Consider the following 6,000-nt stretch of genomic DNA (forward strand, 5'->3'; position numbering starts at 1 on the left):
TAATATCAACTGTTGCGAATGAAGGGTCTCTAAAATTAGTTTTAATAATTAGAATATAAAATCGATTTATTTGCTTAGGACGGTAATAAGATTTGAAACTCTATTGGGTGCTATAAATAAATCAAGCAACATCTTTTTTACTGTGAATATCCTGGACAAGACTTTAAAAGGTATCCGTAGTGTGCGACTTGAGAATTAAAAGTTTCTTCAAACACATGGTTCTATGACCAAATATTTTGAGCGTCTTTTTTTCGTTAAATAAACTATATCTTATTATATTTTTCTAAACTACACTAACTAATTGAAAGTAAAATAGTTGTGAAAAGTATCAATAAATTTTATCTATAACTTTTTGTAGAATTTCTAAGGCCATAATAGGTCCATGCTACTACGTGTTTATTAAAAAATAATTGTTTTAAGAATTTTTTTAACCTGTTAAGGCCTTAGAGGAAAGAGATTAATCACTTTTTTTAGAAATTAATGTAATTTTTTACATTAAAAAATGAGCAACTAGTTGCTTTATATCTTTTAATATGAAACTTCATGTAGTTTATACATTTTAAAAGCAAAAATTGTTTTAAGTTTAAAGATACACCTCTTTCTACTTTGACATAAATATGAATAACTGCCACAGAGTCTTTAAAAATACTTAAGAAATATTTATATTATGTTTAGAAAAAAATATTTTCAAAATGAACAAAAATCTATTTTGGAAAATTTCGTAGTGTAGAATTATGATCGAGAAACAAAAGTTATAATTCGTAGCATAAAGTTGATTTTTTGAAAGGTATTCCAAGCAATTCAAAGGCCGCTGTTTTCCGACCCTGCACAATACTTGTTCTGATTTTTTAACGTAGCTGCTTTAATTATCCCCAATTAAACTATGCTTTTTATGTAAAACTTAAAATTGTTAAAATTTAAATAAACCCTTTTTTTAACTTGCCGCCGAGCCTTAGATAATATAAACCATTTGATAACTTTAACTAGTATACGAATTAAAGAATAGTTAGCAAAAAACCATGAAGTTTTTTCATCTATTTCGATCATTTTGTTGTAGTCAATTTTAAAGCAGTTATGGTTAGAAATAGTGTTTAAAGTAAAACAAAAAGTTTTTTTTGATAGTAGCAGAAAAATGAAAATTTGGTCGAATATGCAAATCAAGCATATTGAAGTAATTAGAAATCTGCACTTACTTGAAATTTTGTTAGCTCTGTTTCAAATTTAGTAGACTTGAAGTCTTGGTTGTGATTGTTACTCTAGTTAACAATTTTGTCAGGTATGTTTTAGTCAGAAAGATGTTTTATTAAAAATAAAAGTAATTGTAGATTTAGAATTGGTAAGCACTATAAGGTTGTTTAAAATTCTAAATATTAATAAAATAAGTTATGTTTGTTAACAAATATTACAAATAACCAGATAATATTTAAAGATTATCAACTTAGCTAGCAGTTACTTTTTATCTTGTAAAGTTCATGTTAGTTTTTGAGATATCAGGGTACAAAACTGGAGATTTTAATAGGTTCCTTGTGGAACCACCTAAGTGAAAAGTAAAAATAAAATTGTTACATTAAAAATCTATCTTCTTCTACCGGTTTTGAGCAATATTTCTTAAAGTTTTTGAGTATAATCTTTACTAGAAAATTTAAACAATTCTACTGAAGGAAATATTAAAACTTTGTTTTAGAATTTTTTTATTTCTAAAAAAAATAAAAAATAAACTTCTATTTTGGTCATAACTTTTTTATTCCTTAAAGTAGGACTTTTATAACTATTGCAAGAAACATTTCCTGAGAATTGTAGCTTAATTTACCAAAAACTGAAGGAAAAGATAGATTTTTAGTGGGTTTTTCAAAACTCAAAGTATATTTTTTTATACTAAGATTTTTTTTTCTAAATTAATTTGTACCTTAAACTTTTTAAAAAACTGACTATGTCTCAAAATTTAATGTCTTTTTTGTTCTGTAAAAAGTGGCTGAGGTATATAATTTTAGTTTTCTTGTCAGGGCTTATATGATTTTTTGTAAAAAAAGAATGTTGGCCTTAATGGCTGATACTTTTATTGTGGTGTTAAAATTAGTATAAAGTTTCTAAACAAAGCTAGAAAAGTAAACTTATAAAATATTATTATTAAGTAATTTAAATTTTGTTAATTAATTAACGGCTTCAAACAAAGTATGTGAAAAATGAAAAGCAATTATCTTAAACCAGCTGTTGTTCCACTGAGGTAAGAAAAGTGTTGTACACACCATATTGTAAGTAAATATGTTTCTTGTTAAACTTTTTTGTTATTGTGAATTAGACTGAATTTATGATTCAAGATAAAAGCTAAAATTACTAAAAAGGTCCTAGGTCTTCCAGCAGATAAAGCTGACTTTCTAAAATGTAATTTGTATTTCTTATTTTTAACTTGATTATTTTTTGTTGAAGTTTTAGTGGGAACCCTTTTAACAAGTCTAATTTGGTAAGTTGTCTTATTTATAAAAATAAAGATTTAAAACTCAATTGAGCTAAGGAGCTTAGAGTTATTTAAAAATTAATTTTAGCTAAAACACAAAGCACTTTTTTTACTTCTTACTAGTGTTTGAAATATCTTAAAATGATTTTGAAATTTGTTAGTATTTTGCATGTTTCAATTTTATTTTTTTAAGTTCTCACTAGGGTTCTCTGAAACCATTGTTTTTTTAAAATCTAACAAAGTTTTAGATAAGCCTAACAGACTCATAAATAGAAAACATTATTGGCATAAGTGGTAATGTATCATACTTATTATTGAATTAAATAACTTATGTTGTGAGCACAAATTTTATTTGTTTAATTGTTTATATATATGTTTAACTAACTTTAGTTATTTATAATTTAAACATGTTTTAAATTCTTACAAAACATACACAATCGAAACCTCTTTAATCTATATATAATCTAAAACAGACAAAGAAAAGGTAATATTTAAGAAAAAAAGTTTCAAGAAAATGTAGCATTAATTGGATTTGTATCCTCGGTTTACCAAGAGTTTAAATGTTAAATATTATGACGTCATAGATATTGAACCTGACAAGCAGACTATACTAACAATTTTTTTTCATTTAATAATGTGATAATACATAAACTGTAAAATTTTGTACTAACTTAGTACTATGTTTATCAAAATATTTTTTATTAAAGTAAATTTAAAATATTAATTTTATTAATGCAAAATTTTACATTTTTTTCTTAAAATTTTCAAACACTTCTTATGATTTCACTTTTAATCACTTTATTTATTTTGTAATTTTTAAAATTCACTGTACACTTTGCATGAATAAAATTTTTTTTTTATGACAATTTATTTTGGTCGTAATATGTTGTTAAATAATAATAAAATATTAAATTACAATTTGCTAAACTTATATTTTTTCAATTTTACCCACAAACAATCGCTTCAGTACTTTGTACTTAAACCCGCTTGGTTAAGATCACAACAGCCGTTTCTCGCGACTATGTTTGCCTGACGAGTCCTAATAAGGACGATACCGGTCGTAGGACTGTCTCGGTTCTCGGATGCTGTTGTTGTTGATCTTGCGGTAAAGTTCATTAATTACTAAACTTAGATAAATGGGTTTTTTAGCATTTATTCAGCTTAAATCTTTACGTAAAAAACTAACATTTCAAATATTGAAGAAATTATATTTATGTTGAATTAAGTTTAATATAAATATGTTTTTAAACTAACAAGCTAATATATTGTAGTTAAGGTTATCCAAACGAACAAATTTCAAAAAGTAATAATCTTAATTTTAAGTTACAACGTTTTTTTCTCTTAGTATTGTAATGACTAGTTAAACCTTAAATAAACTAGAAATAAACTTATTTAAAAATTTTATAACCTGCTCTAAAGCATTATTATTTTGTGTGATTTGACCGCAGGGCAGAGAAAATTAGCTTGGAAAACATAAAATATTCAAACATAATAAAGAAAAACGCAAACTGCATGGATTTATTTGTGTTTTAGTTATTTATAAAAACTGCACAAACTTTTTTTATTCAAGTTTTCGACATATCGGTGCAGCGCCATTAACAAGCGGGTCTCTCGAGGCAATAAACCTTAAAAGTTCTTAAAGTAAGATCTCTGAGCTGTTTGCTAAAAAATTTTTTGTGCATTATATGTGGCTGATGTTTTGTTTGTAAAAAAAAATAAGGTTAAACGTTTATAATGTCATACGTTAGAATTGTTTAAATATAGCTTATGTTTTCGTTTGCTTTATTCAGCTTAATTAAAAAAGCTATCGTTTTGTTTCTTGTTGAAAGACTGTAAAATGCAGCCGTTTTTTTATTTACAAGAAACAATGCTAGATATTACTTCTTAAGACTACTCTTAATGATTTCAATCCATTTAAAAGTTTTAAGATTATTTTTGTAAAGCAATAGAGTCCCTCTCGAATGGCTTAAATGTTTCGTGCAAAACTAGCGATGGTATTGGGTTTGTTAGTTCTTTTGCACCTTCTTACCACATCATAAAAGCTTCGGTGTTTCCCGTAATACTTGCTGAGTCAGCTTTTTTTTCAATTCTTTTTTTTAATATTTAATACCTAGCGCTAACCCACTTTACCAAAACTTATTAATAGTAAGCAAATAGCTAATTTTTAATAACTAAGATTAAAAACAAAAGGAAAAGAATAGTTTTTTGCTGACTAAGCAAATATTGGGAGAATCACCTTAGCGATTCAATAAGACTTGTTATCAAGCTTATAAAAAACTCCGTGCACCCCAACGTGCTTTTCATCACGAGTTTCAGAATAGCTAGTAATCTAATAAAGTTAACCTTAATTACAACTGAGACCTCTTTTTTTCTCTTCATCACGAATACTAGAAATAGTTTTAGAAGAATTTAAAAATTTTCAAATTGGGATTAATGCACTCAAATATAGGTTGTAGATTTGTGCACCCTAAAATAAGTTTTGTCTACGCTAGTGTGCACTAGGGCACATTTTAATAACCACTGAGCTATTCAAAAAAAAAGTTTCGCGATTTGAATTTTTCTAAGCAATGTATTTTAAAATAAAAAACAATTCAGGAAACGTATCATCCACCCTGTTTATTTAATAATTTTATTAGACAAATTACAATTGAAAAAATGTTTAACGCTTTAAAAAGTTTAAAGTAATTTGTAAAAGTAATTACAACTATTTTATATTTTTATGCAAGCAAATTGATTTAAATAAAAACGATTTCACAGACTTAGAAACTAAAATGAGAAGTCCAAAACTATCTAGTGACATTTTAAAGTTCTGTGCACTTAGAACTGGCGATGAAGCTTATAAAACTATTGCAAAGTGGATGAAAAACTCTTCTTATGACAGTATTAGATCGCTTTGTAAGTATAAACCAAATCTTGAACTGTATAAACTTGTTTACAAAGATTCTAAGTTAGAAAACTATGATAATTCTAAAGTTGATATGGTTATGCATGGCACTTCGTTAAGTAATGCAGAATCCATTTTAAAAAACCTCTTTCGCAATTCGTCAAGCGGCTTCTTTGGCAGTGGCGTTTATAATACCCACTGTGCCGACTTGGCGTTTTATTTTAGCAGAAAAAATAATTTTGATAAACCACAAAAAGTATGGAGCGCCATTGTGATAAGTGAGGTGAGGACTGATGAAGAACCCGTCGAAAACGTTTATAAGTCATATTGGCGCAAACAAAAGCTCAATCCAAAGATAGAAAACAGCAAATATGTATATCACATAAATTCGAAAAGTCCCTTAAATAAATTTATTGAATCTGGTGATGAACAATTTCCTACAACACCATTTGAGCATTCTGAGCTTTGTAATGAGTTTGTTGTAGATGCTAGTATACTGTTTCCGAGGTATTTAATCCTTATTCAGGCAGAAATTGATAAGAATAAGTACGAAAAATTTACAAAGTTAAGGTCTGTCTTATAATCTTATAGATTATAGAAGCATCTATAATCTTATAAAGATTTCATTTTATGTTAATAAGCTATGTTAGTTTATGTTGAA

This window comes from Thalia democratica, unplaced genomic scaffold, assembly GCF_965202585.1.
Source record: "Thalia democratica unplaced genomic scaffold, ktThaDemo2.hap1.1 HAP1_SCAFFOLD_718, whole genome shotgun sequence".
Taxonomy (NCBI): Eukaryota; Metazoa; Chordata; class Thaliacea; order Salpida; family Salpidae; genus Thalia; species Thalia democratica.